The following is a 23,967-nucleotide window of genomic DNA, read 5'->3' as shown; positions in this document are numbered from 1 at the left end:
GATGGACGTAGGTGCGCTGTGCTTCACAAAATAGCTGTCAGCTGCATTGTGAGACCATGTGACCATTAAAGACGCTTGATTCAAGTTTGCCTGTGGTGAGCGCTGCAGTTTATTCATTCTTGAGGATTTTTGCATGAAATTTGCTGTTAGCCTCCTATTTGCTGAGCACTACATACTGAGCGAAAAAGTCAATTTGCTGTGTGGAGGGAGCTGTGGATAGCTTCCATATACCAGGATAGTGTTGTTGGGTTTCTGCTGCTTTGTGTTTGTGTTGCCATGTAAATGACCCCTAAGAAAAGACAAAGATGTTGCCAGGACTCCTATCTGTTTCCACTTTCATAGTTCTATGGCTGATGCTGCTGAGACAACACTGACCCCCATCTCCTGTGCATTCAGATGACTGGAAATCATTGTTAAAATAGGCCCGACAACTAAATTCTTTTAAATATAACATACAGTTCATCACACTCTGCAGGTTCCAGTGCGTTACCACAGGTGATGTCTCATGGAGTTCCAATCCACAGGTTGTCTGCTTTATACCTTGACAGGGATCAAAGGTAATCTCCAGCTGGGTCTGTCAAACCTCTAACATCTCTCCTCTCATAGATCTTTCATCATTATATTCAAAGGAAAAGGGAGCCGACATGGTGCAAGAAAAGTTTTAAATCCCAGATAAAGTTAAAAGGGTTTATAGAATAAATGCATCACAATAAATGCTTACCTGTATGTGCTAGTTCTGAAACCACCAAATGGGTCTCTTCCTATGTCAGATAACCACTGTGCTTCCTGGTTGAGCAGTTGCAGTACTACAATTCCCAAAATTCAATGGTTTCCCTCAGCTCTTCATCACAGCCCCTTCCACCCTGCTCACTTCTGTCAGTTCTCCGCCCAGAGCTGCTGCAGAACATTGTTCTACAGAGGAGACTCTCCCCATCAAGTAAGTCTGCAGTATCCATTCCTTGTTTGCTCCTCTGATTGTGGCATTGATAAGCACAAGACCACATACTGTAAACCTCATTCTTTCCTAAATGTCCCAATATAGATCTAAGCTGTATGATTTAAGTTGTAGGGGCTGGACAGAGGAAGTAACATAGTAACATAGTTCATAAGGTTGAAAAAAGACCAAAAAAGTGACATCAGCCATGCCTTCTAAGGGTGCGTTCACACTGAGTAAATCAAGAGTAATTCACGCCGAAAAATTTACAAAAATAAATATTTTTATTTTCGCACGCAATTCACGCGGAATTGCAAGCAGAGATGGGGGAGAAAGGAGTGAAGGGTTTTTCAGCCATTTCCGTGAGAATTCCGTGCAAATTCCACGCAAATTGCGTGCGAATTCCACGCGAAAACGATGTCATGCAGAATTTTTTTTTACCATTGACTTCTATTGATTTCTGCTAGCGGATTGCGCTTGAAGAATGAACATGCTCTTCCTTCAAGCGGAACGAAATTCAGCGTCAAAATTCCGCTAGCAGAATTTCCGCAGTGTGAACAGGACAGCGGAAGAAACATTAAAGTCAATGGGCAGAGGAGAGGTGCATTAATTTGGAGCGGAGAATTCAAGAGGAATTACTCCGTGTGAACGAACCCTAAGACAGCAGAGGATGATGCATCATCTCAGTAAACAGGGAAGAGTTGCTGGAGAAAGCACCACCCTGACCACGAAAGGATTATACAACTTCCTGTCTGGGTGAATCCAGTGAAAGCATGCCAAGTCCAGTACATTAGTTATTTATATGTCTGGGGGTGATAATTTTATTTAAAACCATTTTCTGAAACCAGAATACCCCTTTAAGTATGTGAAACTTGCTTCAAATCTCAGGTTTCATTGACTCTAGACTGGGTCCATGTTGTGATTTTTATTGTGATACTTATATTCTGTTTTTATTTTTTTAAGTGTTTATTTAACCCCTTAAGGACGCAGGACGTAAATGTACGTCCTGGTGTGGTGGTACTTAACGCACCAGGACGTACATTTACGTCCTGTGCATAACCGCGGGCATCGGAGCGATGTCCGTGTCATGCGGGGCTGATCCCGGCTGCTGATAGCAGCCAGGGACCCGCTGGCAATGGCCGACGCCCGCGATCTCGCGGGCGTCCGCCATTAACCCCTCAGGTGCTGGGATCAATACAGATCCCGGTATCTGCGGCAGTGCGCGATTTAAATGAACGATTGGATCGCCCGCAGCGCTGCTGCGGGGATCCGATCATTCAGAACGCCGCACGGAGGTCCCCTCACCTTCCTGCTTCCGGCTCCCGGCGTCTTCTGCTCTGGTCTGTGATCGAGCAGACCAGAACAGAAGATAGCCGATAACACTGATCTGTTCTATATCCTATACATAGAACAGATCAGTATTAGCAATCATGGTATTGCTATGAATAGTCCCCTATGGGGACTATTCAAGTGTAAAAAAAAATGTAAAAGTAAAAGTTAAAAAAAAGTGAAAAATCCCCTCCCCCAATAAAAAAGTAAAACGTCCGTTTTTTCCTATTTTACCCCCAAAAAGCGTAAAAAATAAATTTTATAGACATATTTGGTATCGCCGCGTGTGTAAATGTCCAAACTATTAAAATAAAATGTTAATGATCCCGTACGGTGAACGGCGTGAACGTAAAAAATTAAAAAAGTCAAAAATTGCTACTTTTTTAATACATTTTATAAAAAAAAATTATAAAACATTTATTAAAAGTTTTTTTTATATGCAAATGTGGTATCAAAAAAAAGTACAGATCATGGCGCAAAAAATGAGCCCTCACACCGCCGCTTATACGGAAAAATAAAAAAGTTATAGGTCATCAAAATAAAGGGATTATAAATGTACTAATTTGGTTAAAAAGTTTGTGATTTTTTTTAAGCACAACAATAATATAAAAGTATATAATAATGGGCATCATTTTAATCGTATTGACCCTCAGAATAAAGAACACACATAATTTTTACCGTAAATTGTACGGCGTGAAAACGAAACCTTCCAAAATTAGCAAAATTGCGTTTTTCTTTTTAATTTCCCCACAAAAATAGTGTTTTTTGGTTGCGCCAAACATTTTATGATATAATGAGTGATGTCATTACAAAGGACAACTGGTCACACAAAAAACAAGCCCTCATACTAGTCTGTGGATGAAAATATAAAAGAGTTATGATTTTTAGAAGGCGAGGAGGAAAAAATGAAAACGTAAAAATTTAATTGTCTGCGTCCTTAAGGCCAAAATGGGCTGAGTCCTTAAGGGGTTAAGTCTTGCAATTTTAATAACAAACACCGCCAACATGGCGAAATAAGAGCAACATGGACAATAACACTTTCCGAGGGTCCCAGAAGCCAACACTGAAACGGTAACAAGGATTAAAAGCACACTAGGATGAGCACCAGTGGAAGAGAAGGGTGTATCCGAGATCCGATCAGAGAAGGTCCAACACAAACACACACAGACATACAAGCAAGATCTTTGAGAAGAAAGACGACCCTGCAGGAGAATGCCGGCTATTACATTTGATTCTCACCTGCAGGAACACATAAGAAGCTGGTTGAGTGTGACAAATTGTTACATTTGACATTTTTAAAGGTAGGGTCACATGCTGTATTTTGCTGCGTATTTGCTGCTTTGTATTTTCCTACTCATTGAAGTTAATGGGTAGCAAGGTACGCAGCTGATTTTGCTACCCATTGACTTCAATGGGTATAAAAATATGCAGCAGCAAATACGCAGCAACATACAGAACGTGTCACCCTAACCGTAAGGATTTGGGACACTTTTGTTTGACGCTGTTCTTGGGAGATAATGGTGTTGGAGGGGTGTTATTTACTTAAAAGTTATATTTGTTTGATATTGATGAAGGTAAGACAACAAAGCTTCTACATGCACTCTTATTCCCATTACTATAATTGGATCCTAAAAGGAAAGGGAGAAGACCCTAAAAGGAAATGTACACAATTGGGGAGATTTATCAAAACCTGTGCAGAGGAAGAGTGGTGTAGTTGCCCATAGCAACCAATCAGATTGCTTCTTTCATTTTCCACAGGCCTCTTTAGAGGCCTGTGGAAAATGAAAGAAGCAATCTGATTGGTTGCTATGGGCAACTGCACCACTCTTCCTCTGCACAGGTTTTGATAAATCTCCCCCATTGATCTCAAGGATCTAGAATGTGCCAGGAATTTGAAACACAAAAGAAAGGCCTATTTAATATAGACCTTCCTGACATACAACCAAAAAAATACATTATTAGAAAAAAAAAGTCACTGGCATAATTGTATCTATCGCCCTCGTCACTCAGCCTTTAGATTCAGTGGAATCTGTAAATCTCTCTGTCGGGCATTTTAGTAGTAGGATGGATCACATTAATACTTCTTTTTCCCCAAGCTTATTACAGCACTTCTGAGAAGATTAAGGCTTTACTCAATAAACTTTACTCAAGAATCTAAGATTAGATGCATAAACCGTCAAGAATAGCCCACGAAGGGGTTTGATGAATGTCCAGTCACATGACAAGCTAGATAAATATTATGAAAACTTATGAGAGACGGGCAGGAAGGAAATAGAACCAGCAATTACTGTTGTTGTTTCTAGGAATTTAGCACATTAGACCTTATGTCAGAAAGTGCCGAAATGCTAACAGTGCTAAACTCACATCTAGTTATTTACTTGCAGCCAGCCCCATTCATTAGAAGGGGATGTAATGCTAAGCCAGCGCAGTCTCCCCTTTTATTTTTACATTCAATGGGGATTGCTGAGGTGGCCCCCCACTGATCATTAACCCCTTAAGGACCCAGCCCAAATATACCTTAAGGACCCGGCCATTTTTTGAACATCTGACCACTGTCACTTTAAGCATTAATAACTCTGGAATGCTTTTACCTTTCATTCTGATTCCGAGATTGTTTTTTCGTGACATATTCTACTTTATGTTAGTGATAAAATTTTGTCGATACTTGCATCATTTCTTGGTGAAAAATTCCAAAATTTGATGAAAAAATAGAAAATTTGGCATTTTTTTTACTTTGAAGCTCACTGCTTGTAAGAAAAATGGATATTCCAAATAAATTATACATTGATTCACATATACAATATGTCTACTTTATGTTTGCAACATAAAATTGACATGTTTTTACTTTTGGAAGACATCAGAGGGCTTCAAAGTTCAGCAGCAATTTTCCAATTTTTCACAAAATTTTCAAAATCAGAATTTTTCAGGGACCAGTTCAGTTTTGAAGTGGATTTGAAGGGCCTTCATATTAGAAATGCCCCACAAATGACCCCATTATAAAAACTGCACCCCTCAAAGTATTCAAAATGACATTCAGTAAGTGTGTTAACCCTTTAGGTGTTTCACATGAATAGCAGCAAAGTGAAGGAGAAAATTCAAAATCTTAATTTTTTACACTCGCATGTTCTTGTAGACCCAGTTTTTGAATTTTTACAAGGGGTAATAGATGAAAAATCCCCCCAAAATTTGTAACCCAATTTCTCTCGAGTAAGGAAATACCTCATATGTGTATGTCAAGTGTTCGGCGGGTGCACTAGAGGGCTCAGAAGGGAAGGAGCGACAATAGGATTTTGGAGAGGGAATTTTGCTGAAATGGTTTTTGGGGGGCATGTCACATTTAGGAAGCCCCTATGGTGCCAGAACAGCAGAAAACCCCAACATGGCATACCATTTTGGAAACTAGACCCCTCAAGGCACGTAACAAGGGGTCCAGTGAGCCTTAACACCCCACAGGTGTTTGACGACTTTTCGTTAAAGTCGGATGTGTAAATGAAAAAAAAAAATTTTTCACTAAAGTGCAGTTTTTCCCCCAAATTTACCATTTTTACAAAGGGTAATGGGAGAAAATGCCCCCCCAAATTTGTAACCCCATCTCTTCTGAGTATGGAAATACCCCATGTTAGGATGTAAAATGCTTTGCGGGCAAACTACAATGCTCAGAAGAGAAGGAGTCACATTTGGCTTTTTGAAAGCAACTTTTGCTGAAATGGTTTTTTGGGGGCATGTCGCATTTAGGAAGCCCCTGTGGTGCCAGAACAGCAAAAAATACCCACATGGCATACTATTTTGGAAACTACACCCCTCAAGGAACGTAACAAGGTGTCCGCTGAGCCTTAACACCCCACAGGTGTTTGACGACTTTTCGTTAAATTTGGATGTGTAAATGAAAAATTATTTTTTTTTTACTAAAATGCAGTTTTTCCCCAAAATGTTACATTTTTACAAGGGGTAATAGGAGAAAATGACCCCCAAAATGTGTAACCCCATTTCTTCTGAGTATGGAAATACCCCATGTTAGGACATAAAATGCTCTGCTGGCGAACTACAATGCTCAGAAGAGGAGGAGCGCCATTGAGCTTTTGGAAAGAGAATTAGTTTGGAATGGTAGTCAGGGGCCATGTGCGTTTACAAAGCCCCCCGTGGTGCCAGAACAGTGGAACCCCCCACATGTGACCCCATTTTGGAAACTACACCCCTCACAGAATTTAATAAGGGGTGCAGTGAGTATTTACACCCCACAGGACTTTGGAACAGTGGGCTGTGCAAATGAAAAAGTTTATTTTTCATTTTTACGGACCACTGTTCCAAAAATCTGTCAGACATCTGTGGGGCGTAAATTCTCAATGTACCCCTTATTACATTACGTGAGGGGTGTAGTTTCCAAAATGGGGTCACATGTGTCGGGGGTCCATTGTTCTGGCACTATGGGGGCTTCAATGCCGGACAAATTTTCTCTACAAAATCCCAATGGCGCTCCTTCTCTTCTGAGCATTGTAGTTCGCCCGCAGAGCACTTTAAATTCACATATGGGGTATGTTCTTACTCAGAAGAGATGGGTTTACAAATTTGGGGGGGCTTTTTTCCTATTTCCCGATGTGAAAATGAAAAATTTAGGGTAACACCAGCATTTTAGTGAAAAAATATAATTTTTTTCATTTTCCCATCCAACTTTAATGAAAATTCGTCAAACACCTGTGGGGTGTTCAGGCTCACTATACCCCTTGTCACGTTCGGTGAGGGGTGTAGTTTCCAAAATGGGGTCACATGTGGGTATTATTTTTTTTTGCGTTTGTCAGAACCGCTGTAAAATCAGCCACCCCTGTGCAAATCACCAATTTAGGCCTCAAATGTACATGGTGCGCTCTCACTCCTGAGCCTTGTTGTGTGCCCGCAGAGCATTTTACGCCCACATCTGGGGTATTTCTGTACTCAGGAGAAATTGCGTTACAAATTTTGGGGGTCTTTTTTTCCTTTTAGCACTTGTGGAAATAAAAAGTATGGGGCAACACCAGCATGTTAGTGTAAAAAAATAAAAATAATTTACACTAACAGGCTGGTGTAGCCCCCAACTTTTCCTTTTCACAAACGGTAAAAGGAAAAAAAGCCCCCCAAAATTTGCAGTGTAATTTCTCCCGAGTACGGAGATACCCCATATGTGGCCCTAAACTGTTTCCTTGAAATACGACAGGGCTCCGAAGTAAGAGAGCACCATGCGCATTTGAGGACTAAATTAGGGATTGCATAGGGGTATTCTACGCCAGTGATTCCCAAATAGGGTGCCTCCAGCTGTTGCTAAACTCCCAGCATGCCTGGACAGTCAGTGGCTGTCCAGAAATGCTGGGAGTTGTTGTTTTGCAACAGCTGGAGGCTGCGTTTTGGAAACCCTGCCGTACAAGACGTTTTAAATTGTTTATTGGGGGGGGGGGACAGTGTAAGGGGGTGTATATGTAGTGTTTTACTCTTTATTAGGTGTTAGTGTAGTGTAGTGTAGTGTTTTTAGGGTACATTCACACTGGCGGGTTACGGTGAATTTCCCGCTAGGAGTTTGCACTGCGGCAAAAAATTTGACGCAGCCCAAACTTGAAGCAGGAAATTTACTGTAAACCCGCCTATGTGAATGTACCCTGTACGTTCACATGGGGGGGGGGGGCAAACCTCCAGCTGTTTCAAAACTACAACTCCCAGCATGTACTGACAGACCGTGCATGCTGGGAGTTGTAGTTTTGCAACAGCTGGAGGCACACTGGTTGGAAAACCTTCAGTTAGGTTCTGTTACCTAACTCAATATTTTCCAACCAGTGTGCCTCCAGCTGTTGCAAAACTACAACTCCCAGCATGTACTAATCACCGAAGGGCATGCTGGGAGATGTAGTTATGCAATAGCTGGAGGTACCCAACTACAACTCCCAGCATGCCGAGACAGCTGTTTGCTTTCTGGGCATGCTGGGAATTGCAGTTTTGCAACATCTGGAGAGCTACAGTTTTTAGACCACTGCACAGTGATCTCCAAACTGTGGACCTCCAGATGTTGCAAAACTACAACTCCCAGCATGTCCAGACAACAAACAGCTATGTGGGCATGCTAGGAGTTGTAGTTTTGCAACATCTGGAGGGATATAGTTTAGAGACCACTGTATAGTGGTCTCAAACTGCAGCCCTCCAGCTGTTGCAAAACTACATATTCCAGCATGCCCAAACAGCTGTCTGGGCATGCTGGGAGTTGTAGTTTTGCAACATCTGGAGGGCTACAGTTAGAGACCACGGTCTCAGACTGTAGCCCTCCAGATCTACTTACCGGCTTCCGTAGGATCCCGGCAGCCGTCCTCTTCAGACGCACGTGACGCCGCCCGCCGATCAACGTCGCCGCAGCCTCCGGACGGGTAAGTGGACGTCGGCGCCCGGTCCCCTTCGGTTCCCCGTTCTGCCCCGCCTATTGTGGGAGGGCAGGACGGGGAAAACGAAAGTTAACCCCCCCGCCCCCGGTCTGCTATTGGTCGTCGCCTCTGACGATCAATAGCAGACCAATAGCAGGGATAGAAGGGGTGGCAACCCTGCCACCTCACACCTATGCCTACAGGGGGATCGTGGGTGTCTTGGACAACCGCCATGCCCCTTCTATTCCGGGTCACCGGGTCACAATAGACCCGTATGATCCGGAATCGGCGCAAATCGCAAGTGTGAATTCACTTGCGATTTGCGCCGATCGCCGACGTGGGGGGGTCTGATGACCCCCCTGGGCATTTGCACGGGGTGCCTGCTGATAGATATCAGCAGTCACCCCGGCCCGGTCCCCGCCCGGCGCGCGGCGGGGACCGAAATTCCCACGGGCGTATGGATACGCCCTGGGTCCTTAAGTACCAGGACGTCAAGGCGTATCCATACGCCCTAGGTCCTTAAGTGGTTAAGTAATTGCCTTATCTAGTGATGTACCGTTATTGAAAGAGCTTTATTGTCTGTTCAGTCATTACAAGTCATACGATAAATTACAATCACACGAAGCATGACAGTACAATACACCCGCTTTATTTCCACAGGTTGCAGGTAAAACAAAACATAAACAGGAACAAAATAGAGTCCTAGACCGTCTGGTCACTGACTACACATATCAGCATGCCCTGACTACAAACTGGTGAGCTACCCTCAGCCAGTTAAACATGTGTCTCCTGCAACCTGTTACTCACAGTTCACACCACTTCTTGGACCACTCGCAGCGCCTTCTGCGTGTTACCTAAACAGGGTCCGTGTGTCTCCCCCTCTAACAGCCAGCATACTGTTTACCAGGGAGAGCCCCAACTATTCTGCTTCCTTTCCTTTTAAACACACTTCCCCTTCCTGATACCTCATTAATCAGGCCACACACCTTTTAGGTGCTATATTTTGTTCGGTTTTCGTGATCCCCTCTTTTTATTTACTCTTTGAGCTTGGATATTGGAAAGTTTCTTTTTCGGGGTATATATTGGTCTTGCCAAGACCTAAAGGGGTATTCCAGGCCAAAACTTTTTTTTATATATCAACTGGCTCCGGAAAGTTAAACAGATTTGTAAATTTGTAAAAAATGTAATCCTTGCAATAGTTATTAGCTTCTGAAGTTGAGTAGTTTTTTTCTGTCTAACTGCTTTCTGATGACTCACGTCCCGGGAGATGTGCAGTTCCTATGGGGATATTCTCCCGTCATGCCCAGCTCCCGGGACGTGACATCATCATTGACAGAAAACTTCAGAAGCTAATAACTATTGAAAGGATTAAGATTTTTTAATAGAAGTAATTTACAAATCTGTTTAACTTTCCGGAGCCGGTTGATATATAAAAAAAAAGTTTTTGCCTGGTATACCCCTTTAACCCCTTCATGACCCAGCCCATTTTCACCTTCATGACCTGGGCATTTTTTGAAAATCTGACCACTGTCACTTTAAACATTAATAACTTTGGAATGCTTTTACTTATCATTCTGATTCCGAGATTGTTTTTTCGTGACATATTCTACTTTATGTTATTGGTAAAATTTCACTGATATTTGCATCCTTTCTTGGTAAAAAATCTAACAATTTCATGAAAATTTTGAAAATTTAGCATTTTTCTAACTTTGAAAGTCTCTGCTTGAAAGGAAAATGGATATTCCAAATAAATTACATATTGATTCACATATACAATATGTCTACTTTGTGTTTGCATAAAAAAATTGACAAGTTTTTACTTTTGGAGGGCACCAGAGGGCTTCAAAGTTCCGCAGCAATTTTCCAATTTTTCTCAAGATTTTCAAAATCGTAATTTTTCAGGGCCCAGTTCAGGTTGGAAGTGGATTTTAAGGGTCTTCATATTAGAAATACCCCATAAATGACCCCATTATAAAAACTGCACCCCCCAAAGTATTCAAAATGACATTCAGTAAGTGTTTTAACCCTTTAGGTGTTTCACAGGAATAGCAGCAAAGTGAAGGAGAAAATTCTCAATCTTCATTTTTTACACTCGCATTTTCTTGTAGACCCAATTTTTGAATTTTTACAAGGGGTAAAAGGAGTGAAATCACCCTAAAATTTGTAACCCAATTTCTCTCGAGTAAGGAAATACCTCATATGCGTATGTAAAGTGTTCGGCGGGCGCAGTAGAGGGCTCAGAAGGGAAGGAGCGACAATGGGATTTTGGAGAGTGAGTTTTTCTGAAAGGGTTTTTAGGGGGCATGTCCCATTTAGGAAGCCCCTATGGTGCCAGAACAGTGGACCCCCCCCCCCCCCACATGTGACCCCATTTTGGAAACTATACCCCTCATGGAATTTAATAAGGGGTGCAGTGAGCATTTACACCCCACTGGCGTTTGACAGATATTTGAAACAGTGGACTGTGCAAATCAAAAATTTTATTTTTCATTTTCACAGACCACTGTTCCAAAAATCTGTCAGACACCAGTGGGGTGTAAATGCTCACTGCACCCCTTATTACATTCCGTGAGGGGTGTAGTTTCCAAAATGGGGTCACATATGGATATTTATTGTTTTGCGTTTGTCAGAACTGCTGTAACAATCAGCCACCCCTGTGCAAATCGCCTCAAATGTACATGGCGCACTCTCCCTTCTGGGCCTTGTTGTGCGCCCCCAGAGCACTTTGCGCCCACATATGGGGTATCTCCGTACTCAGGAGATATTGCGTTACAAATTTCGAGGGTCTTTTTTCCCTTTTACCTCTTGTGAAAATGAAAAGTATAGGGCAACACCAGCATGTCAGTGTAAAAAATTAATTTTTTTACACTAACATGCTGGTGTGGACCCCAACTTCACCTTTTCATAAGGGGTTAAAGAAGAAAAATTCTGGTTAAAAAAATTTGTAAGGCAATTTCTCCCGAGTACGGCGATACCCCATATGTGTCCCAAAACTGTTGCCCTGAAATACGACAGGGCTCCAAAGTGAGAGAGCGCCATGCGCATTTGAGGCCTGAATTAGGGATTTGCATAGGGGTGGACATAGGGGTATTCTATGCCAATGATTCCCAAATAGGGTGTCTCCAGCTGTTGCAAAACTCCCAGCATGCCTGGACAGTCAATGGCTGTCCGGCAATACTGGGAGTTATTATTTTGCAACAACTGGAGGCTCCGTTTTGGAAACAGTAGCGTACCAGACGTTTTTCATTTTTTGGGGGGAGGGGGGCTGTGTAGGGGTATGTGTATATGTAGTGTTTTTTACTTTTTATTTTAGGTTAGTGTTAGTGTAGTGTAGTGTTTTTAGGGTACAGTCACATGGGCAGAGGTTCACAGCAAGTTTGCCGCTGGAAGTTTGAGCTGCAGCGCAAAATTTGCGCCATCTCAAACTTGCAGCACTCACTGTAAACCTCCGCCCATGAGAGTGTACCCTGTACATTCACATTGGAGGGAGGGGGCAAACATCCAGCTGTTGCAAACTCCGAGCATGCCCTTTGGCTGTCCGTGCATGCTGGGAGTTGTAGTTTTGCAACAGCTGGAGGAACACTGGTTTGGAAACACTAAGTTAAGTAATAAACTTTCAAGTGTTTTGCAACCAAACTTAGTGTTTCCAAAGCAGTGTGCCTCCAGCTGTTGCAAAACTAAAACTCCCAGCATGCATGGTCTGTCAGTGCATGCTGGGAGTTATAGTTTTGCAACAATTGCAACAGCTGGAGGCACTGAGGTAGGAAACAGACAATGTTTCCCAACTAGTGTGCCTCCAGTTGTTGCAAAACTACAACTCCCAGCATGTCCAGACTGCCCAGGCATGCTGGAAGTTGTAGTTCGGCAATATCTGAAGGATCAGATGTTGCCGAACTACAACTTCCAGCATGCTTGGGCAGTCTGGGCATGCTGGGAGTTGTAGTTTTGCAACATCTGGAGGTCCACAGTTTGGAGACCACTGTATAATGGTCTCCAATCTGTGCTCTTCCAGATGTTAGAGAACTACAACTCCCAGCATGCCTGGACAGACTGAGCATGCTGAGATTTGTAGTGTTGCAACATCTGGAAGAGCACAGATTGGAGACCATTATACAGTGGTCTCCAAACTGTGGGCCTCCAGATGTTGCAAAACTACAACTCCCAGCATGCCCAGAAAGCCAAAGGCTGTCTGGGCATGCTGGGAGTTGCAGTTTTGAAACTCTCAGAGGCAGCAGTGAGATCGCTTTACGGCGATCTCACTGCTGCCAATGAAGATGCCGCACTGCTGCTGCAAACTCACCTCCGGGACGCAGCGCAGCCGGAACCGCATGGAGGACGCCGGGACCGCCGGGACCGCTCGGGACACCGCTCGGACGGGTAAGTGACGCCGGGGGACGGGTCAGGGACACTTAGCAGAGCGGTGTGTGTCCCGATCCCCGTGATCGGGATTCACACACCGTGCTGCTAAGTATTCTGATAGCGAAACGCTGCTATCAGCTAGTCAGATTTGACCAGCTGATAGCAGCGATCGCTGGGGGGGGGGGTGGGGGATGAAACCCCCCGTGGTCGCACGGTAAGATGGCTGGCTATCAGTGATAGCCACCATCTTTCCGGGCGCTGCGGGATGCCGCGAGTAGCGGCAGTAATGTTCATGACGTACCTGTATGTCATGGGTTGGGAACACCTTGCCACCCATGACGTACAGGTATGTCATAGGTCGGGAAGGGGTTAAGGGCTGCTCCTTCCTTCCCGAACCAGACTCCCAGGATTTGAATGAAGTCTGGTTTAACAGTCGGAGCATGGCTTCCGACTTCCCACAGTTGACTTTTGCCCCTGAAGCCCCTCCAAGGTCTGGACGAGTGCAGTCACTGAACGCTGGTCAGCGCAGAAGACGGTCACGTCGTCCATGTAGAGCGAGCACTTGACCTCGAAGCGGTCTGGTCCTGGTGCGGTTGATCCCTCTGATCTCTCCATTCTGACGGATAGTCTCAGCGAAGAGTTCTATAACACAAACAAAAAGAAGAGATAAAAGAGGGCAGCCTTGTCTAACCCCTGAAAGAATAGAAAAGGGGTTAGTCTTCCAGCTGTTCACCAACACCGTGCTGTAAATAAAGTACATGACATTAGCATGGGAGACACGGTCAAACGCCTTCTCCTGATCCAAGCTGACCAGGGCGGTGCGGGCACGACGCTCCTGGATGTAATAGACCTTGTCTCTCACAAGGGCAAGGCTGTCAGCAATCCTGCAACCAGGAATGCCGCAGGTCTGGACGATCTGCCCAATGACAGATTGACAGATTGCAGTCTGTTGGCCAGCACCTTGGCAAGGATCTTGTAGTCCATGTTCAGGAAAGAGATGGGACACCAGTTTTTCAGGTCACATCTCTCCCCCTTCTGCTTATACAAGATCGTGATCATCCCTTCCCTCAACGGCAGAGGCATTCTGCCCCCCCCCCCCCCCACCATCTCCTCGTACACCTCCAACAGGTCCGGACAGATCAGGTCCGCCAGCGCTACATAGAGCTCGGCAGGGAGACCATCACTGCCCAGGGTCCTGCCGGGCTTAAAGGATTTAGCGGCAGAGAGCAGCTCCCCCACCGTCAAGGGATCGTCCATAGCCACCGCACCCGCGGGATCAACAACGTTAGTGGTACCTGACAGGAACCTCTTGGCAGCTTCGGGGTCGGATGACTTGAAGGCGTAGAGGTTGCTGTAGAAGTCCGAGACGACCCCCATCACCTCCTCCTTGCCCCTCCTCATGTGTTCGGTCTCATATCGCAGTTCAGTCAGGGGTGTGTGGCCAGCATGGAGCTTCCTGAAAAAGAAAGAAGTTACACTTCTCACCCCGTTCCAGTTTCTCCACCTTCAAATGAAAGAATATTTGCTTGGATTCCTCCTCAAAGTGCCTTTTCAGGTTCTTTTTGGTCTCCTCCAGCTCCTCCCTGATGTCACAGCCGCCCTGGAGCAGGTCTTGCAGTGACCGCAGCTCGTGCTGCAGCCTCCTGAAGTCCCATTTCTTCTCACACACCTGTTGTCTGCCTTTTGCCCGAAAGAAACAACGAAACTCGACTTTAACATATTCCCACCAATCGCTGATGCAGTTAAACAGACATTTTTCATTACGCCATACAAAGTACGCATCCCTAAGTTCCTCCATGACCTCCCTCTGCGCCAACAGGGCACAATTCAACTTGCAGGAGCCTGGGCCAGGTGGGAATCCATGGTCCAGAGTCCCCGAAATCAAAGAAGAAGCAGGGGACCATAGAGTACGACACCTTTCTAACTGCTCTCGAAGTGAAGATGAAGTCTATCCGAGAACTGAGCGAGCCATCGGGGTAACTCCACGTATAGTTTACAGAGCTGTTCACGATGGACCCAACAACGTCCTGCAAGGATGCTGTCACCATCTCGATCAGCAGCTTAGACATCCCCTCAAGAATGGCGGATGTGCCAGAACTGCGCCCATCCACCTCAATGGGGCAGTGGAAGTCACCACCCAACACTACTGCCCTAGTGGTGGCGAGCTGAGCCCGCACAGCCTGGAGGACCTACAGTCGGACATTCTTCTCAGGGGAGGCATATACATTGATGAGCCGCACGGGCTCACCCGCCCAGGAACCGTCTGCGACAATAAGTCTGCTACAGATGAGCTCCCGGACAGAATGAAGTGCAAAGTTTCCTCCCCTGATCAGGATGGCCACCACCGCAGACCTACAGTCACCTTTACCAGACCAGTAGGAAGGGCCGTGAGACCACCGCCGGGCCAGATGGTTGTAAGACCTAGAAGAGAACAAAGCACATTCCTGCAGCATGTAAACATCACACCTCTGAGAATCTAAGAAAGTAAGAACAGTCTGAAATCTAAACCTATCTCTAATACTCCACATTAATGCTAAGATGTTAAGATCAGCCATGGGAATAAAAAGAGAGGTTAGTTCAGATACTAGTTACCACTCCGGTCGGGCGGATCCTCTTCCCTGGTGCCTGTCAGCTCCTGTAGCTTTTCATAGCACCCTTCCAAGAACACGTCATAGACCAGATTGGCCGGTGTGTCTAGGATTTCCTTGACCTCTGGGTCCTGCAGCAGCTCCTCCATGGACGGTGCCTGGACCTGCTCCACTTGGACCTGCTCCATCTCCTCCTCTTCATCTGAAGCTTGAATGTTTTCGTAGGCCTCAATGATCTTTCTCTTGTAGGACTCGGCTGATGCGTTGTCCCTTCCTTTCCCCTGTATGGTACCTGGGGGAGGAAGCACAGGAAAATCCTGCGAAGAGCAGGCAACAGCAGCTGGAGGGAGGTTAGGTGCTGCTGGGCCAGGAGAGAAGGGAGGCTGGGTGGGGCATGGGGCGGGAGACAGTGGCCCTGAAGACGGGGTTGAAGGGAAGGCTGTCTCCTTGGTGGGAGGGGCAGGGGTGGGCCGGGCAGGGGTTGGCAGGGCAGGGGTGGGCCGGGCTGGGGCAGGGGCGGGAGGGGCAGGGGCACGGATGGAACAGGACTGGGTGGGAGGGTGGGACGGGGCAGGGGTGGTGGTTTTCGCCTTCTTACCCTCCTTGGTCAGCTTTGCCTTCTGTGCTGCTGGCTCCGGTGCTGGGGCTGGCTTCGGTGCTTTTGCTGCCACAGATGCCCATGTTCTCTCCCTCTGGGGGCAGTCCTTGTAGCTGTTGGCTGCCAGTCTGCAGAGGTTGCAGGTCTTGCACTTGGGGCAATCCTTGGTCGTGTGACCCGTCACTGGGCAAAACCTGCAGGCATCTTCCTTACAGTCCTTACCCTTGTGGCCCATCTTTCCACATCTCCTGCAGGTCTGTGGTATGTCTGGGTAGAAGATAAGTCCTGTGGAGTTGCCCAAGGAGAATATCGGGGGCAGGTGCTTCTAGTCCATATGGAGAGGCAGGGTTTTTGTTGAGTCTGACAACCACAGACCACTTGCAGGTCCAGTATCCGAGAGAGTTCAGGATGTGGGTGGGCTCCTTCACCACGGTGCAGAAGCGCCTCAAGAATGTCGAGATGTCCTTGCCTGGGGTGTGTGGGTTCCGCATTGAGACAGTTACCTGCCTCTCCTCTCTTTTTAAATAGGGCAGTTGCCCACAAAGCGAGAGAAAGGGGATTCGGGACTCGCCGCTTTTACCGCCTCCCAGTATCTTATACAGGTGCCGATGGTAGCGGAGGTGATGTAAAAGATCCCGGACATGAAGGTTTGAATGCTGAGGGTGTCCACAGAGGAAAAGCCTTGATCTGCCAGCATCTTCTTCCAGAGCATGTCGGGGGACGTATCCGGCACCCTTCCATCCACAGGCTTCAGCTTCAAGGCAACAGTCTGCCTCATCCAGGGCTGGAGCTTCTTGGTTGGGGGGTCTGCCGCCCTTCTGCCTTGCTGTGGTGGAGGTTGAAGCTTACTTGGTGGGGTCTGGACTTCCAGGCCTTGCCTGCAGCCTCCTGGGTTGACTTGCTGGTTGAGGCCATGGTTTCTTCCACCAGGCTCTTTCCTCTTCCTTTCCTGCTTATGGAGAGTCTTCACAAAGTCTTCTTTCCCTGGTGGGAGGAGCTATGCAAATCCATTCACGGTGGGAGGAGCTATGTAAATCTTCTCCAGAGGCGGCAAGCTTCTCCGAGAAGATTCTGCGCCGCTTTAGTCTTCGCCGAAGTTCCGGAATTCACCGCCGATTCCCTTCTTCCAAGGTCTTCGTTAGCTTCTTCCGGAGCTGCAGTCTTCAAGATCTTCTCCTTCTTCAGATGTCTGAGGCAGTTTTCAGGAGATGATCTTCAGGTGGTATGCTCTCGAGAATTGCGGTTCTAATAAGAACGAAAAGTACTGCAATCGTACTACGCAAAATCTCTACCACAATGCCAGGAGTTCTTCAGACCTTGGTGATCATGGCATCTCCCCTGCCAGGTAAGCATCTTTAAAGCGTACCCGTCAGATCCAACAAAAAACCTTTTTTTTCAATATATCACTCAGTAGCTAATCCTGACCATGTACATTTTTATGTGTCTAGCACCTTTTATGTATTTTTTTTATTATACTTTTAATTTAGCTCACTAGTCTGAATTCCTCTTAAAGGGAGGGGGCGTGGCCTCACTGTGCAAGTCTCCGCCCCCTCCCTCATTATGCTGTCTGCTCACATCTCCCCTAGCATAAGCAACACTACAACTCACTGACAGTAGCGAGACACAAGCTGACAGTGGGAGGATTTTTCCTCCAGCTCTGAGCCTTGCACTCACAGCTGTCAATCAAGGAAGTGTGTCCATGACATAGGTGATGACGCATGGACACAGCAGAACTAGTATGTGTCCAAGCAGGCAGGGGGGGGGGGGCAGTTGTTTGACTGGCTTTTTCAGTATGAAATACTGAACATATTCTAATGAAAGCAATTGCAAAACCCATTGGTAATACATGCTTTACAACATATTAAAAGTTTTGGTATCTGACAGTGCCCATTTAAGTGCCGCACACTGTGCTCTCTGAATATAATCCTGCCACACACTGTACTCTATGAATATAATACTACCATTCACCATACCCTCTGAATATAATCCTGCCACAAAGTGCCCCTGAATATAATACTGCCACACACTGCGCCCTTGAATATAAACCCTCAAAAATAACCATGCTATATGCTGTACCCTCCCACACATCATACATACATACATACATCCTTCTAGCTTACACACATCTCCACACATCATACATGTACATCATACTCGTGGAGACCCATTCACAGTAATGTTATGTTCACACCGCGGAATTACGCAGCAATTCCGTAGTGTGAACGCACCCCTATTGTGACAGATTTAGACTCTTCAATATTTTGCACAATAAAATAAATTTTTCAGTTTGTCCTATGTTTCTCCTTGGTCACAAATAGAGATGAGTGAAGTTACAGTGATTCGATTCGTCATGAACCTAGCGGCTCGGCAGTTGATGACTTTAGCCTGCATAAATTAGTTCAGCTTTCAGGTGCTCCGGTGGGCTGGAAAAGGTGGATACAGTCCTAGGAGGCTCTCTCACCGGAGCATCTGAAAGCTGAACTAAAGTCATCAACTGCCGAGCTGCGAGGTTTGTGACAAATCAAATCACTGTAACTTGCTCATTTCTAGTCACAAACTTCATCTCATTGGATAAAAGTTTATTTCCTGAATACTACTATTTCTATAAAGTACCTGCAGTTCAATGTTTATGTCAAGGCTCAGGATCATTCAATGACGGTACACAGAGACTAAAATTACAGATAATATATGTAATAAAAATGCTCACAAAGTCATGGAAAGTTTTGTGTTATGTGTATTTGTTAACAGTATACAGATGTATTGGTGACAATACAGACTGATTGTGAAGGAAGAGAATGAATAGTCAGTGATGAACTGAATGTTCTATAGAAAAACACAATGCTGAGTTTCCTTTGTGGTTTATGTCTTGAATTTACACATTGTGATTGTGTTCCTAAACAATCCGATGCCCTGATGGTTCATCACTGGCATTACTAGTTGCCGGCTCTCATTGAGAAATATTGGTTTAAAAGAAAAAAAATGTCTGCAGGAAACTTGGGGCTTGTGTAACAAGTGACGAAATATTTTTGGGCATGCTTTAGCAACTTTTTTCTGTAGTTTTCCTGCACCCTGAAGTGTGCGTGCCCCCTTTTCCTACTTTTTTTGTGTGGCGTGCCTGTTTCTGCCTTTTAACTACAGTAAAGTTGCAGCAAGGAGTTGGAGTACACTTAGGCTAAGTTTCCACTTGTTTTTTTTTCTGGTATCCAAAGTCAGAAGTGGATCCATAAGGGAGGAGAAGTTCAGTAACCCCCCGACATGCGATGGCCCCAACATATGATCAAATTGACATACGATGACCTCTCAGAGGCCATCGCATGTCGATGTCAGCACAGCATCGACATACGATGCTTTGATATGTCGGGGCCATCGCATTAACTGCTATCCGACAGCTCAAAATGCTTAAGCTGCTGTCGGATAGCAGTTTAAGCATCCCGGACAGGTTCGCTTACCTATCCCCGCTGCTCCGGGTCCACTTCGGGATCCTCCGGCGTCTTCCGCATCTCCTCCAGGGTCCGGGCCTCGCTTTCCGGCGTCGTTATTACGTCGCTATGCACGCTGTGCTGGCGCAGCAGCGTAATAACGTCACCAGAAAGCGAGGCCCGGACCCTGCAGAAGATGCGGAAGAAGCCGGAGGATCCCGAAGAAGACACCGGAGCAGCGGGACAGCATCGGGAGCCCCTGGGACAGCATGGGGAGCGGTGAGGATGCAGTCCGGAGAGGCAGGGACAGGTGAGTATAACTTCCTATACTTTACATTGCACGAATCCCTCAACATACGATGGATTCGACAAACGATGGGTCGTTTGGAACGAATTACCATCGTATGTTGAGGGACCACTGTATAAGTCCTTCCTTTATATGTCCTATTCCTTTTGAATACATTTCTTGCTTTGGCTCAAAAACTGCAGTGGCCGTATTCTAAAAACTTGAAACTTAGCCTTAGTCAAACAATCTATTGATATATATGGAAAAATGCAATGCTCCTTGTGTTAGATTTGATACATCTCTTTGAAGCGGTTTTAAAACACCTCAGATCCTTAGACCTTAACCCCTTCCCGCAGAATGTCATATATAAACGCCGGGTTGTGCAGTGCGTTCGCGCATCCCGACGTTTATAAATTACATTCAGTTAACCCTGCGATGCGCAGCATCGCACGGGTTAACCAGCAGAAGTCCCGCTGTTTCCAGCAGGGGACAATTTCTGCTTCACCCCCCAGGACCATCCATTGATGGTCCTGGTCAGCGATCACTGTGATTGGTCCCTGTGGACCAATCACAGTGACCTGGGGTGAAAGTTCAGATCCCCGCACTGCCCGCCCCTGGAAGTCGGGCAGAAGGGGGGAAGATGGCTGCGGGGGCTCGCGGGGACCTGCGGTCTTACCTGGAGCAGCGGTGGGACCGAGGAGCTGCACGGGACTGGCCACATGGACGAGCAGTGGCGGGACCGGCAGGTAAGTACATGATCCTCAGAGGCAGCAGTGAAGATCTTCCCACCTTCCTCTAGGAGTCTGAAAACTACAACTCCCAGCATGCCTAGACAGCCTTTGGCTGTCTGGGCATGCTTGGAGTTGTAGTTTTGCAATATCTGGAGGGCCCCAGTTTGGAGACCATTGCACAATGGTCTCCAATCTGTGCTCTTCCAGCTGTTGCAAAACTACAACTCCCAGCATGCACTGATTGTTCAGGCATGCTGGGAGTTTTAGTTCAGCAACATCTGGCCCTTCAGATGTTGCCGAACTACAACTCCCAGCATGCCCTTCAGCTGTCTGGGCATGCTGGGAGTTGTAGTTTTGCAACAACTGGAGACACACTGGTTGGGAAACATTGTCTGTTTCTAACTCAGTGTTTCCTAACCTGTGTGCCTCCAGCTGTTGCAAAACTATAACTCCCAGCATGCACTAACAGACCATGCATGCTGGGAGTTGTGGTTTTGCAACAGCTGGTGCCCCCCCCCCCCCCCTGTGAATGTACAGGGTACATTCACATGGGCGAGGGTTTTACAGTGGGGAGATGCAGCAAATTTTGTGCTGGGAAACTCGCTGTAATCCCCCGCCCGTGTGACTATACCGTAAAAACACTACACTGCCACAAAATAAAATAGAAAGTTAAAAACACTACATATACACATACCCCTACACAGCCCCCCTCCCCTCCCCCAATAAGAACGTCCAGTACGCCACTGTTTCCAAAGTAGAGCCTCCAGCTGTTGAAAAACAGCAACTCCCAGTATTGCCGGACAGCCATTGACTGTCCACGCATACTGAGAGTTTTGCAACAGCTGGAGGCACCCTGTTTGGGAATCACTGGCGTAGAATACCCCTATGTCCACCCCTATGCAAATCCCTAATTTAGGCCTCAAATGCACATGGCGCTCTCTCACTTCGGAGCCCTGTCGTATTTCAGGGCAACAGTTTGGGGCCACATATGGGGTATCGCCGTACTCAGGAGAAATTGCGTTACAAGGTTTGGGGGGCTTTTTCTCCTTTAACCCTTCATGAAAAGGAAATGTTGGGGTCTACACCAGAATGTTAGTGTAAAATTTTTTTTTTTTTTACACTAACATGCTGATGTTGCCCTATACTTTACATTTTCACAAGAGGTAAAAGGGAAAAAAGCCCCCCAAATTTGTAACGCAATTTCTCCCGACTATGGAGATACCCCATATGTGGGTGCAAAGTGCTCAGGGGGTGCACAACAAGGCCCAGAAGGGAGAGTGCACCATGTACATTTGAGGTGATTTGCACAGGGGTGGCTGATTGTTACAGCGGTCTTGACAAACGCAAAAAAAACAAAAACCCCACATGTGACCCCATTTTGGAAACTACACCCCTCACGGAATGTAATGAGGGGGGCAGTGAGAATTTACCCCCCACTGGTGTCTGACGGATCTTTGTAACAGTGGTCCGTGAAAATGAAAACTTTTGTACAGCCCACAAAGATCTGTCAGACACCAGTGGGGGGCAAATGCTCACTGTACCCCTTGTTACGTTCCTTTTTACATATGCAAAAGTCGTGAAACACCTGTGGGGTATTAAGGCTCAATTTTTTCCTTATTACGTTCCTCAAGGGGTCTAGTTTCCAAAGTGGTATGCCATGTGTTTTTTTTTTTTTTGCTGTTCTGGCACCATAGGGGCTTCCTAAATGCAACATGCCCCCCGAGCAAAATTTACTCTCAAAAAGCCAAATATGACTCCTTCTCTTCTGAGCATTGTAGTTCATTGTAGTTTACTTCAGGTCAACTTATGGGGTACCTCCATACTCAGAAGAGAAGGGGTTACAAATTTTGGTGGTTATTTCCTGCTATTAACCCTTGGAAAAATGTGAAATTTGGGGGGAAACACACATTTTAGTGAAAAAAAAAATTTTTTTTTTACATATGCAAAAGTCGTGAAACACCTGTGGGGTATTAAGGCTCACTTTATTCCTTGTTACGTTCCTCAAGGGGTCTAGTTTCCAAAATGGTATGCCATGTGAGGGTTTTTTGCTGTTCTGGCACCATAGGGGCTTCTTAACCCCTTAAGGACCAAGGACGTACAGGTACGTCCTTGGTCCTGCTCCCGTGATATAACGCGGGGTTACACGGTAACCCCGCATCATATCACGACGGGCCCGGCATCATAGTGAAGCCAGGACCCGCTGCTAATAGCGTGTAGCGCCGATCGGCGGCTAAAAGTGAAAGTAAAAGCTGCCGGTTAACTCAGTGGGCTGTTCGGGATAGCCGCGGCGAAATCGCCTCCTCGCTGTCCGATCGCCGAATGACTGCTCAGTGCCTGAGATCCAGGCAGAATCATTGATCACTGGTTTCCTATGAGAAACCAGTGATCAATGATAAAGATCAGTGTGTGCAGTGTTATAGGTCCCTATGGGACCTATAACACTGCAAAAAAAAAGTGAAAAAAAAAAAAGTGAATGAATATCATTTAACCCCTCCCCTATTAAAAGTTTGAATCAACCCCCTTTTCCCATAAAAAAAAACACAGTGTAAATAAAAATAAACATATATCGTATCACCGCGTGCGGAAATGTCCGAATTATAAAAATATATCGTTAATTAAACCGCTCGGTTAATGGCGTACGCGCAAAAAAATTCCAAAGTCCAAAATAGTGCATTTTTGGTCACTTTTTATATCATTTAAAAACGATCAATAAGTCCTATCAATGCAAAAATGGTACCGTTAAAAACTTCAGATCACGGTGCAAATACCGCCCCATACACGGAAAAAAGTTATAGGGGTCAGAAGATGACAATTTTAAACGTATTAATTTTCCTGCATGTAGATTTTTTCCAGAAGTACGACAAAATCAAACCTATATAAGTAGGGTATCATTTTAATCGTATGGACCTACAGAATAAAGATAAGGTGTCATTTTTACCGAAAAATGTACTACGTAGAAACGGAAGCCCCCAAAATTACAAAACTGCGTTTTTTTTTTTCAATTTTGTCGCACAATAATTTTTTTTTTCCGTTTCACCGTAGATTTTTGGGCAAAATGACTGACATCATTACAAAGTAGGATTGGTGGTGCAAAAAATAAGCAATCATATGAATTTTTAGATGCAAAATTTTAAGAGTTATTATTTTTTAAAGGCAAGGAGCAAAAAACGAAAATGCAAAAACGGAAAAAACCCTGGTCCTTAAGGGGTTAAATGCAACATGCCCCCCAAAAACCGTTTCAGAAAAACGTACTCTCCAAAATCCCCTCGTCGCTTCTGAGCCCTCTACTGCGCCCGCTGAACACTTTACATAGACATATGAGGTATGTGCTTACTCGAAAGAAATTGGG

The 23,967-nt window shown here is 45.6% G+C and overlaps 1 protein-coding gene across 2 annotated transcripts in view; it reads right to left on the bottom strand.

Moving 5' to 3' along the window:
- The window catches only part of LDAF1 (lipid droplet assembly factor 1), a 150,055-nt gene that overhangs the window by 124,705 nt on the left and 1,383 nt on the right, over nt 1–23,967 (bottom strand). The window contains exon 1 of one of the 2 annotated variants that reach the window (XM_056535456.1): nt 722–742. The exons of the other annotated variant lie outside the window; for it this stretch is intronic. The gene's annotated coding sequence lies outside the window, so the exon portion shown is untranslated. Of the gene's footprint in view, nt 1–721; nt 743–23,967 lie in introns of those variants that run through there. 2 annotated transcript variants of the gene reach the window in all.

The sequence above is a fragment of the Hyla sarda genome, chromosome 8, assembly GCF_029499605.1.
Source record: "Hyla sarda isolate aHylSar1 chromosome 8, aHylSar1.hap1, whole genome shotgun sequence".
NCBI classification, from domain to species: Eukaryota; Metazoa; Chordata; class Amphibia; order Anura; family Hylidae; genus Hyla; species Hyla sarda.
This window is presented reverse-complemented; position numbering and strand designations above follow the sequence as displayed.